This window comes from Phyllobates terribilis, unplaced genomic scaffold, assembly GCF_046119375.1.
Source record: "Phyllobates terribilis strain yellow unplaced genomic scaffold, ASM4611937v1 Scaffold_3__8_contigs__length_932513732, whole genome shotgun sequence".
Taxonomy (NCBI): Eukaryota; Metazoa; Chordata; class Amphibia; order Anura; family Dendrobatidae; genus Phyllobates; species Phyllobates terribilis.
Window position 1 is genome coordinate 456,715,021 of NW_027362763.1, and position 12,953 is coordinate 456,727,973.

Here is a 12,953-nt window from a genome sequence, read left to right on the forward strand (position 1 = left end):
GTTAAGAGGAGACTTTGTGCAGCAGGCCTTCATGGTAAAATAGCTGCTAGGAAACCACTGCTAAGGACAGGCAACAAGCAGAAGAGACTTGTTTGGGCTAAAGAACACAAGGAATGGACATTAGACCAGTGGAAATCTGTGCTTTGGTCTGATGAGTCCAAATTTGAGATCTTTGGTTCCAACCACTGTGTCTTTGTGCGACGCAGAAAGGTGAACGGATGGACTCTACATGCCTGGTTCCACTGTGAAGCATGGAGGAGGAGGTGTGATGGTGTGGGGGTGCTTTGCTGGTGACACTGTTAGGGTTTTATTCAAAATTGAAGGCATACTGAACCAGCAGGACTACCACAGCATCTTGCAGCGGCATGCTATTCCATCCGGTTTGCGTTTAGTTGCACCATCATTTATTTTTCAACAGGACAATGACCCCAAACACACCTCCATGCTGTGTAAGGGCTATTTGACCAAGAAGGAGAGTGATGGGGTGCTACGCCAGATGACCTGGCCTCCACAGTCACCAGACCTGAACCCAATCGAGATGGTTTGGGGTGAGCTGGACCGCAGAGTGAAGGCAAAAGGGCCAACAAGTGCTAAGCATCTCTGGGAACTCCTTCAAGATTGTTGGAAGACCATATCCAGTGACTACCTCTTGAAGGTCATCAAGAGAATGCCAAGAGTGTGCAAAGCAGTCATCAAAGCGAAAGGTGACTACTTTGAAGAACCTAGAATATAAGACATATTTTCAGTTGTTTCACACTTTTTTAAGTATATAATTCCACATGCGTTAATTCATAGTTTTGATGCCTTCAGTGTGAATGTACAATTTTCATAGTCAAGAAAATACAGAAAAATCTTTAAATGAGAACGTGTGTCCAAACTTTTGGTCTGTACTGTATATATATATATATATATATATATATATATATATATATATACACATATAACGCCATTGATTCCATTTTGCTGTACATAAGAAGAGGTTACATACCAAATACAGATATCACTTACAGTAAACAAACTAACAACGAAAGACTGGTACAGAGGGATGAAGACCCTGCCCTTGCGAGCTTATATTCTACAGGAATGGCGAAGTTGACAGTAGGTTGGGGGAATTGCAGTAGCTCCAGTGTTGTTGAGGTGGCAGCAAGCAGGATTATGGCAGGCTGTAAGCTTGTTTGAAGAGATGGGTTTTCAAGTTCCCTCTGAAGGATCCAAATGTGGAGGTTAATCGGACGTGTTGAGGCACAGAATTCCATAGGATGGAGGATATTTGGGAGAAATCTTTTAGGCGATTGGGTGAAGAACGAATAAGTGTGGAGGAGAGAAGGAACTCTTGGAAGAACCAGAGATTATGTAAGGGAACATATCGGAATATTAGTTCAGAGATGTATGGAGGAGAAAGGTTATGGATGGCTTTGTAGGTCAGTGTTAGTAGTTTGAACTGGATACACTGGGCAATTGGGAGCCAGTGAAGGAAGTTGCAAAGGGGGTTAGCAGAGGAGTAGCGAAGTGAGAAATGATCTAGTCGTGCAGCAGAGTTAAGGATGGACTGGAGGGGTTCAAGAGTGTTAGTAGGTAGGCCACAGAGGAGGATGTTGCAGTAGTCGAGGCGGGAGATGTTGAGGGCATGCACAAGCAGTTTAGTAGATTGAGGGTAGAGGAAAGGATTCTGGAAATATATTTGAGCGGGAGGTGACAGGAGGTGGTGAGAGCTTGGATGTGGGGTTTGAAGGAGAGGGCAGAGTCAAGGGTTACTCCAAGGCAGCAGATTGCCGGTACAGGGGAAAGTGTGATGTCATTTATTGTGATAGAAAGATCAGGTGAAAAAGATATGTGAGATGGGGGAAAGATGATGAGTTCAGTTTTGTCCACATTAAGCTTGAGGAAGCGGGAGGAGAAGAAGGGTGATATGGCTGTTAGACATGTTGGGATCCTGTAAACAATGGTACAGCGGTCTCAAAGAGCACCAAAGGAATACTGGACAAGTAAATGGATAATAACCGACCTTTATTCTTCCTCCAATGCCACTGCCACAACACGTTTCGATGGTCTAAGCCAGGGGTCTCAAACACGCGGCCCGCGGGCCGCATGCGGCCCCTGAGGCTGCTTTATGCGGCCCGCAGGCACAGACCCCTTGACGATCCCGACCTGGTCCAGGAGGAGCCGCCGACAGCAGCGCTAAATTGCCACACAGAGACTGTTTCCCAGCACTGCATTTCCGATGCCAGCCGCTGGCCAATCAGAGGCCAGCAGCTGATATCTGCGTGTCGGCGCAGCGAGTATGACGTCATTGCCATATGCAGATGTCAGCTGCTGGCCTCTGATTGGCCGGCGGCTGACATTGAAAATGCTGTGCTGGGAGACAGTCTCTGTGCGGCAATGCAGCGCTGCTGTCGGCGGCTCCTCCTGGACCAGATCGGGATCGTCAAGGGGTCGGACTCTGTGGTGCCTGCGGGCCACATCTGCAGGAAGGCCGCCGAGGGAACGGAGGACAGGTGAGAATCATCTTTTTTTTTTTCTATTTTATGTGTGTGAAGAACAGCACAGGGGGCACAGAGCCACAACATGGGGACCGGGATGGGGCACAGAGCCACAAGAGGGGACCTGGATGGGGCACATAGCCACAAGAGGGGACCTGGATGGGGCACATAGCCACAGGATGTGGACCTGGATGGGGCACAGAGCCTCAAGATGTGGACCTGGATGGGGCACATAGCCTCAAGATGTGGACCTGGATGGGGCACATAGCCACAAGATGTGGACCTGGATGGGGCACAGAGCCACAAGATGGGGACCAGAGCCACAACATGGGGACCTGGATGGGGCACATAGCCACAATATGGGGACCTGGATGGGGCACATAGCCACAAGATGGGGACCTGGATGGGGAACATTGCCACAGGATGGGGACCTGGATGGGGCACATAGCCCCAAGATGGGGACCTGGATGAGGCACATTAGTACAAGATGGGCGCCAGGATGGGGAACGTTGCCACAGGATGGGGACCTGGATGGGGCACATAGCCACAAGATGGGGACCTGGATGGGGCACAGAGCCACAAGATGGGGACCTGGATGGGGCACAGAGCCACAAGATGGGGACCAGAGCCACAAGATGGGGACCTGGGTGGGGAACATTGCCACAGGATGGGGACCTGGATGGGGCACATAGCCCCAAGATGGGGACTTGGATGAGGCACATTAGTACAAGATGGGCGCCAGGATGGGGAACGTTGCCACAGGATGGGGACCTGGATGGGGCACATAGCCACAGGATGGGGACCTGGATGGGGCACATTAGTACAAGATGGGGACTTGGATGGGGAACATTACTACAAGATGTTTTCCATTATTACTATATGATGCTAATTGTAAGACAATATTACTGTATGTGGCCAATTGGGGGAAATAAAATTGTAAAAAAAATAAAAAATAAAATAAAGCATGAAAAAATATTGGGCACTAAAAATGCTGTTTTATATGTAAACTAAAGTAAACACAAAAAAGTGCACGTTTATTATCGCCACATCCATAACGACCCAAGCAATAAAAAAATAAACACGGCAAAAATGTTCAAAAGGTGTATACAAAAAAAATGGTATCACTAAAAATGTCACATTGAACAAAGAATGCGGCCCCCCAAATTCAAATTTTTTCCATGTGCGGCCCATATACCCAGCCGAGTTTGAGACCCCTGGTCTAAGCCGTCTTCATCAGGTGGGGTAAAGGAAAATGTTATAATGGCAGCTTTATAAAAGGGTGGTATTTTACATAATTTGGACCACATGTTGTAATCAATTAACCCTTTCATTGTAGAACTCCATAAAATGCATTCTTTACCAATTAACCTCTTATTTCCCCTTGAAACAGCATTGTGCACTCATATTTAAAATTCCCTACATGGATTCATAAGCTCACAATTTTTAATAAAAACTTCCTATTTGTGTTTAAAAATTGAAAATAAATAATGAATAATGAATAATAAAATTTATAATGAAAAAAAAAAATGTAAATATATGTTTAAAAATAGGGGGGAATTGAACCCCCCAAATTATTGGAGTTACCCTGGGGACCTTTTTAGGGTGTCTTAACAAAGCTATACTACGATTTCCAGCCCCCAATTCAAAAGTCAAGTTTCTTAAAGAGACAGTACACTTCCATCTAAAATGGCCGAAAATAACCTTGTACCTTACTCAGTATTATGAACCCCATGAATTGATAAAAATTGTAAAAAATTGATAAAATCACCCTGGAAGCCTACCCAGGGTGTCCTGATAATGCTGCAATTATCAACCCCCAATTCAAAAGTTAAGCTTCTTAAAGAGACAGTACACTTTCATATAAAATGGCCAAAAATAACCTTGTGCGGTTGCCCACTTCTGTTATAAAGCACCTAAAACCCGATACTGTCCATTATCATAATCAGAACCTATGCTTCCAGTGGACCAAATACCCGACAACAATAGGAAAAACAATAGGAAAAGTGAGCTAAGTGACAACCCAAGAGGGCGAATAGGTTTCCTACCAGGCTGCCCCATACCATGACTTCAATCCTATGTAGGTTACCCCACAAGCCCCTTTATACGGCTGATGACAACCCGGGAAAGATATGAAAGGGACAAAATGAAACCTTCTCGGATTTAATGGTTTGATGTGTTTTCAATCGTGAGATTCAAACCCTCAGGGTACAAAGTACCCATTTTGTAGATCCAAAAACTTTCTTTCTTTATAAGTGTACTCATTTTGCTCTGGTCTTTATGGTGATGGTTTGCATAGTGTCTTGAGACACTATGTAATTGATATCCTGACCTTATATTAGATCTGTGTTTATTTAATCGGGCATGGGCCGTTTGAATTGTCCGACCGATGTATTGCAAGCAAAACAGGGACACTCCATCACATATACTACGTAGGTGGATTGACATGTTATTCTCTGTTTAATCTGAAAAACCTCATTAGTGGTATTAGATTTAAAGATTTTTGCATTATTAGTTAAAACGCTGCGACACATACATTTAGTTGTATTACATGCGAAACAGCCTCCTGTGTTGGTATTAGTCAACAAATCCCTTATTTTTTTCTTCTTTCTGTTTATGTTGCTAGGAGCAAACAAGGTTTTTAAACTTCTATTCTTCCTGAAGATAATATTTGGTTTCTCTGGAATGCTTTTAGAGAGAATGGGGTCACCTTTTAAAATAAACCAGTGTTTCTGTAATAACTCCCGTACTACTGACCTGGATTAACAAAATGTAGTAATTAAACTCCATTTTGTCTTTTCCTCTGTTCTTAAAGAAGCCCTATCCGGATTCTCCCTTCTATCCAAGCACGAATCTTGTGATAGGGTGCATGTTCTTTTATATGCATCTTTTAAAAGATTTTTGGATAGCCTTTTTCCAAAAATCTTTTTGAGTATCTTGGATTCCACCTTAAAGTCAGAATCTAGAGTACAGTTTTTCCTGAAACTCCAATACTGCCCATAAGGCACATTTTTGATCCGCCCGGGAAGGTGTCCACTGTTGAATTTAAGGTAACTATTCACATCCACTGGTTTAAAAAACGTAGATGTGAATACTCTCCCCAGGTGGTCGAACTGCACCCATAGATCCAAGAATTGGAGAGAAGGGGATGATGCTGTGGCCGTGAATTTTATCCCCCAATCATTGATATTTAGTTTATCCGCAAACCTCAAAACTTCCTCCATTGATCCGTACCATATAATGAATAAATCATCTATAAAGCGCCTATGGAAGAGTACTCTACTCGTGGATGATCCCGGTTGCGTTATGAGGACGGATTCCACCGCACCCATGAAAAGGTTGGCATAGCTTGGTGCAAATCTCATCCCCATCGCACAGCCCTTGATCTGTTTATATAATCCATCCTCAAAAGAAAACACATTGTTCTCCAATATGAGCGCTATTGTGCTCAGAATGAATTCTCTTTGGTTTATGGGCATATTGATGTCTCCAGTTAAAACCTCTTCAATGACCTTTATTCCCAATGTATTTGAAATATTATTATAGAGGGCCACTACATCCAGAGAGAGGAAGATACATCCATCCATGGGTGGTAGAGCCCTTAATTCTTTAATTAATTGTGACGAGTCCTTTAAATATGATGTTAATCTCAGCACATATGTCTGCAAAAATAAATCTACATAATGCGATAGATTGCTTGTAATGGATTGGATCCCTGATATTATAGGGCGTCCGGGAGGATTTTTTGGGTCTTTATGCAGTTTGGGCAGAAAATAGAAAAAAGGTACTCTATATTGCGCAATATCTAAAAAGTTATTTTCTTTTTTATTGAGTATCCCCTTTTCATAGGCCTTCTTAATTAGAAGATTATACTTTATAAAGATACTGATGTTGGGATCATCCTCCAATTTTTCATAAAATTCCGTATCACTCAATATTCTCATGCCCTCTTCCACATACCAGGACAATACCTCCTCCCTTATCTGCATTACGAATGATGATATCATTATTTTCTCTGATGGATTCAATGGCCGCTCTCTCTTCTTTTTTCAAATTATCTCTCATTTTCATATGGGGAATTGATCTTACTTCCTTTAATAAAAAATTGTTGATTTGTGATTGGAGGCCCTTGGGATGGTGGCTTCCTGCTTCAACCATGACTCAGTCCATAGTGCTAATTTTTACAAACCCTATGCACATTGTGCAGTGGGCATACCAGGACAGCTTTGCTACTTCAGCATATGGGCTGAGTCATGGTTGACGAAGGAAGGAAATGGGTTTTTATGGGAAGGGGGTGACATTAACAGCAGTAGCATGAGCCTGCATTTTTGGTTAATTTAGGTTGACTTGCTGTCAGTGGACAAACCAGGACAGTATTCCTACTCCAGCCTAACTACTATTTGTAATTGGAGGCCCTTGGGATGGTGGCTTTCAGCATCAACCATGACTCAGCCCATAGGGCTAATTTTTACAAACGCTATGCACATTGTGCACTGGACAAACCAGGACAGTATTCCTACTCCAGCCCAGGGGGCGGACCTACTGCCCGTGCAGCCGGTTCATTGAACGGGGGCCCCCGAGGGAGAGGGGGCCCCTCCAGCCTCCAGTATCCTGTATGGAGCATTATATGGGGACCAGTATCCTGTATGGAGCGTTATATGGGGACCAGTATCCTGTATGGAGCATTATATGATGACCAGTATCCTGTATGGAGCATTATAAGGGGGTCTGTATCCTGTATGGAGCATTATATGGTGCCCATAATACTGTATGGAGGACTATACTGTCCGGTCTGCACTGTGCGCTGTGAGGATTCGCTGGTTTCTGAGCTATTGTAGAATTTACAATAGATATCGCTCATGTAATGTAGCAAGTGAAATCCTTGGCCTTGTACAATATATATATTTCTCTGTGTTATCTGTGCATCATGAATCATGGTATGTGTTAAAGAGACCACTGAAACTCTATAGCCCAGGGCCCACAAAAACCTGGAGCCGGCCCTGGGGGTAAGTATAACAAGTTTTATGTTTTTTAAATACAATTAATTAACTAGGAGTGGGGGGAATCAGAGATGCATGGGAGGATGAGAGATGCACGTGGGGGGGGGGGCCTTCATGCCCCCTATGAAGGGCAGGGGGGGGCCCAAAAAAATTCTTGCACAGGGGCCCACTACAGTCTGTGTCTGCCCCTGCTCCAGCCTAACTACTATTTGTGATTGGAGGCCATTTGGATAGTCGATTTCTGTGTCAACCATGACTCAGCCCATAGGGCTAATTTTTACAAACCCTATGCACATTGTGCAGTGGACAAATCTGGAATGTACAGTGGTCCTACCAAACTAATATTTGTCACTGGAGGCCCTTGTCACAGGTTGTGCCACATTGTGACTGAGATAGGGGATACATAATCAATAGAAATTTACACTGTTGATGACCGACTGATGGCCCTCTGAAAACTTGAATTGAGGGCCACAACTAGTACAGTACTCCATCGTAGATAATGTTTGTCAAGGTAGGCCCTTGTCATGGAATCTTCCTGCACCTATGACACAGTCCCCAGGAGACATTTTTGGAAATACGATGCACAGTCTGCATTGGACCAAGTAGCACAGTATCAAGAAGTCTTCTCTTCCTATATAATCTGGAGAATATTGACAATCAAAACCTCTGAGTCATTTGGAGAAGCTTCTCCAATCCATCCTGGAGGGGGGGGGCACCTTATATCCTTTTTCCATTGACTTGCACAAGTGATATATCTGAGCCCATCATCCAGTTGACTAGTGCAGCTTTATTTTTCTGGTTCACAGATTTAAGTCAAACATGAGGATCACAGGCTGCACTCACTGCTACCTTCTAGTACTCCGGGCCTCTTGGCCTTTTTGTTTGTAGTCTCTGCCCTTATATGAGTTAAATAATAGAGTGAGGGACCTACAATATGAATAAGTGAGGGCACTCTCAAATGTACACAAGAGGCACCATCAAAATTTCTAGATGAGGGCACTTCAAAATGTATGTTACAGGGCCACACAAGGGATATCACAAAACTCAGCTTTCCTACCTACTGCAGGCCCTCTGAACATTTGAATTTAGGGCCGCAGTATCAGATGGTGGTGGAGGAGTAGGAGGTGGAGGAAGTGGTGATGGAGGAGGAGGGTCAAGCCCAGCGCTACAATGGGCACATTGTAAACTGCTATGGAATATGTATTCCACTATCTGAGTGTCAATGATGTAGGGACTGCCCAAATGTCTAAGTAACAGCTGTCCCTCCAAAACGCATGTTACAAAGCCACCTAAGCCCTTCCCGATTAAAAGACTAACATACCTACTGGTAAGTTCTAGCTGTGCTTATAAAGTGCTGGGGAATAGTGAACTAAAAATGATGTATGACAGAGGGACCTACAAAATGTATTAAACAGGGCCCTCCCAATTGTAAAAGGCAAAAAAAAGCCACAACACTATGTGTGAACAAACACTAAAAGGGATATGTTTGGTTTCTCTGGTTTATTTAGCCTTACATACAAGTGATTATGCAGGAAAAACTGTTTCTTAACCTTTTTGGCCTTTTAAATGCAATTTAGGTTAGGTTTGGTAGTTGTTCTTGTGTGTCTGTAAAAGTGGCGTAAAACTGCGACAAACTTATTCCCAGAAACCATGTGTGAGTCAGAAATGCATGTAGGCATATTCTCCAGGCTCTTTCCATTCTGTTTCATCACTTTCCCATACATTTCAGCCTTTTCCTCAGGCCCCCAGACCCCTTTGTAGGGTCCAGCAGAAAATTACTCGCATTTCCCATTGACTTACATTGTACTCGCTATTCGGAACGAATACGCGAATATTACAACGTACTCGTTATGAGTATAGCGATTAAGAATATTATGGTACTCGCTCATCACTACCCATCACTCAAAGCTCTAGAATAATCAAGCAGTTGACCTATCTTGAATCTATATTAGCTCAGTCCAAACTGCAGAAAAAAAACTCATTAGCTCATAAACAGATTCTATCAACAAGTTTACCTCAAACCTGTCTTTTGTAGGAGCTTGTGAACAGGACCTAAACAAATCATTTACTTCTATGTAAACCAGTAGAATACTGCTGGCCTTTAATCTCGCTTCTAAGTGTGTTGGATGCAAAAAAGCAATTGCAAACCTTATACAAGATGGCAAATCACCTTAATGAAGCTTCAAAGATATAACTATATATATAACCCGATATGTTGGAGATGCAACAAGGAGCCTGGATCCTATCTCGTTATTGTAGTCATGCACCGGGATACTGGCCTGATAGCTTCAAAACGATAACAGATAGTTAAAATCACCCTAACTCTAGCCCAGGAATTTCGATTAAGAATTCCCAAAAACATAATGTGCTTAGAACCCTGGAGTAATTTACTTCCCTGGCAATTATAGATATACCCTGTCTCATTAACACAATATGCCAACGGACTATATCACTAGGTAATGACATAACTAGCCTTAATCTTCTCGCATTCATTCTCACGCACATGTTAATACATGGCACAATTAAACTTGCTCATTTTTACACTGGTTACAAAACTCATGAACCTATACCCAGTAAAGGGGAATTCCTACTTACTATACTCAAACCTTTATGCTCACCAACAGACAGGTTTCCTTCCCATCCCAATCTGTCAAGATTACTATTTTGTTTAATTGTTACTGACGTTGCACTGCAAGTATGCCATTTTTAACTGGTATTCTCTTATTTTTATTGGCCTGGAAACTGTAATAATTAATTACTTTTACAGCTATGATTAATTTTTTAAAAAATATGTTTTTTAATGCTTACTTTTACTATTTAATGCTTACTCTTTGAAAATTGAATGAAAATAATTTTAAAATAAAAATAAATATCTTTGTAATGCTGCTTTTTATATTTGCACATTATAATGAGATTGCCTCTTAGCCTTCATTTTTCCAAACTGAATAATCCCAAATTTGATCATTTGTCTTGGGATTGAAGTCCACCCATTCAATTGAAGTAGATCCCAAAGATAGAGAGCACTGGTTGACTGGTTTGGTTTTTCTCTGCTTTCCAACTCATCCTAAACCAACTAAATTTAGCTAAGGTCAAATGATTGTAGAGGCCATGTCATCTGATGTACCATTTAATCCCTCTGTTTGTTGGTTACATGGCTCTTGCATAGCCTGGAGGTGTGTTTTTTTAGTATTGTCCTGTTGCAACACAAATGATACTCCCACTATGTGCAAACCAGGTGTTGGTGCAAAATGCTGGTGTAGCCATGGTGGGTAAGTTTTCCTTGAATTTGGAATAAATTGCAAACAAGGTAAAAAGCATAGGACTCCCACAACATCACAACGTCCCCTTTATGCTTTATAGATGGCACCAGACATGTAGAAATAATCTGCTCACCGTTTCTGCATCTCACAAAGAGGTGGTGACATGGTGAGTGATACTAAAAATCAAAATTTTTGACTCATCAGACCACAGTCCAGATTTCCACTGATCTAATATTCATTCTATGCATTTCTTGGCCAAAACAAATATTTTCTTCCTCTTTGCGAGTTCCTATAGTTGTTTATTTTCAGCAGTTTGACTATAATGGCAAGCTCGTTGCTGTCTGCTCTGGACAATTGATGTTGAGATGTGTCTACAACTTGATGATTATGCAATGTTAATGAGAGATGTTCTCTATGGTGCTGGCAATTTGCCCTTTCTGAGGAAGGTAACTCTGATTAAAATATCCTCTACAGCACACATCATTCTTGGTCTTCCTTTCATGAGGCAGTCCTCATGAGAATCAGTTTCATTATGGTGATTGATGATTTTCATGACTGCTCTTGAGGTTACCTTTAAGATTTTAGAATTTTTCCAGACCCTCATGTCTTGAACTAATGATGGACTGTCATTTCTCTTTATTAGGTTTATTGGATTTTGCCTTATTCTGGCTTAGAACAATTGTGGAAAAGGCTCACCAATGTAGGAAAATGTATACGAACAGTGTCTTTGCAAAACAAATCTTATGATTGCAAAATCTTTATGGATTCCACAAGTGATTCCACAAATTACTTCAATATGAGCTTTACCTGTGTATTTTATTCCATGCCAAGTGATTACCTGATGAAGTGGCTTGAGAAAATGGCAAAGATATGTAAATCAGAGCAAAAGGCAGTAATTTGAGGAATCTAAGGTTTAACACATATTCTGGTTTGTTTTACATGTTTCTTTACTCCTTGTTTCCATATGAATGCCTTTGTGATTTTGCTGTCTTTAGTCCGAATCTACAATGTGCACATTCCAATAATAGCAAGGAAAACATTGACAGGTATGTCCAAACTTTTGACTGTTACAGTATGCTTCTTTTGATGCAGCCTCAAATTTTATTTGCTTTGGTAGGAGCTTCCTGGCATTTGTCACCAACTTACTCAAGTCTTTAACATAGATAGTTTTACCACTTCTAGTGGATGGCTGCTGAGGAAGGATTACACTCCTTATACATTATAAGTAAAGGACTTTTCACTCCATAACTTTTACCAAATGTGGTAGGAAAAACACAAAGAAAAAGCTCATCTAATGTTTTCTTGACTTTTGGATCCAAGAAATTAATTTCAGAGGGATGCATGGATGATATGTCCCAGAAGTTTGAAGGCTAACAGTTTTAATTCAGTAATCTTAGAAAGGTAAGAAATTATACATTTGTTTGATTTATTTAGAAAAAAAAGTTGAAAACCCATGATTATTATATGAGGGAAAAATAAAGGAAGGAGAGAGAATATTAAAAAATCATGAGCAGGTGACACATTTCAAACCACGTAGGTTTTTATTCATAGCCTTTTACCGAGTAGAAGCCAAGTGCATCAATATCTCTTGCACAGGAAGGGGAGTGTCAAGAAAAGAAAAAAATATTACAGTAAAGATCAGTGATGAGCGAACCATTGGATTTTCAGATTCACCGGGTTCGGACAAACTAGAGTTAAAAGTTCTGTTTGGGTCCGAACTTGACCGAACCCAAACTCAATAGAAGTCAATGGGATCCAACCTTTGGTGCTTTAAAATGGCTTTAAACTGGTCATAGTAAGGGCTAGGGGGCTGCAAAAGGAAGCTAAATGGAGGAAGAGCAAGAAAATTTCCCTGCAAACAAATGTAGATAGAAAATGACTTAAAATAACAGGAAAAAAGGAAAAAATTATAATAGTATGACAGAAGGCGAAGATCCAAGTGGAACAGGACGTTGAGGAGGAAATGGAGGTGGCGGTGTAGGTGGAAGAGGCATATGAGGAGGAGGTAGCCAACACTATTTTTGTGTTTTGTTTTATGAATTTTTTTGGAGGGTATTCTGAAAACAGGTAGTCTAATGATCTGTTGGCCACTCTCTATATATAGGCTGTCCACCGTAGATAAAAGGAGAAAGAAACAGAGAGCGCACCAATCTAAATGTAGCTGCTTCGCTAAGATGGGTGCATACAAATCAATATTGTACTCACCTATTTATGGA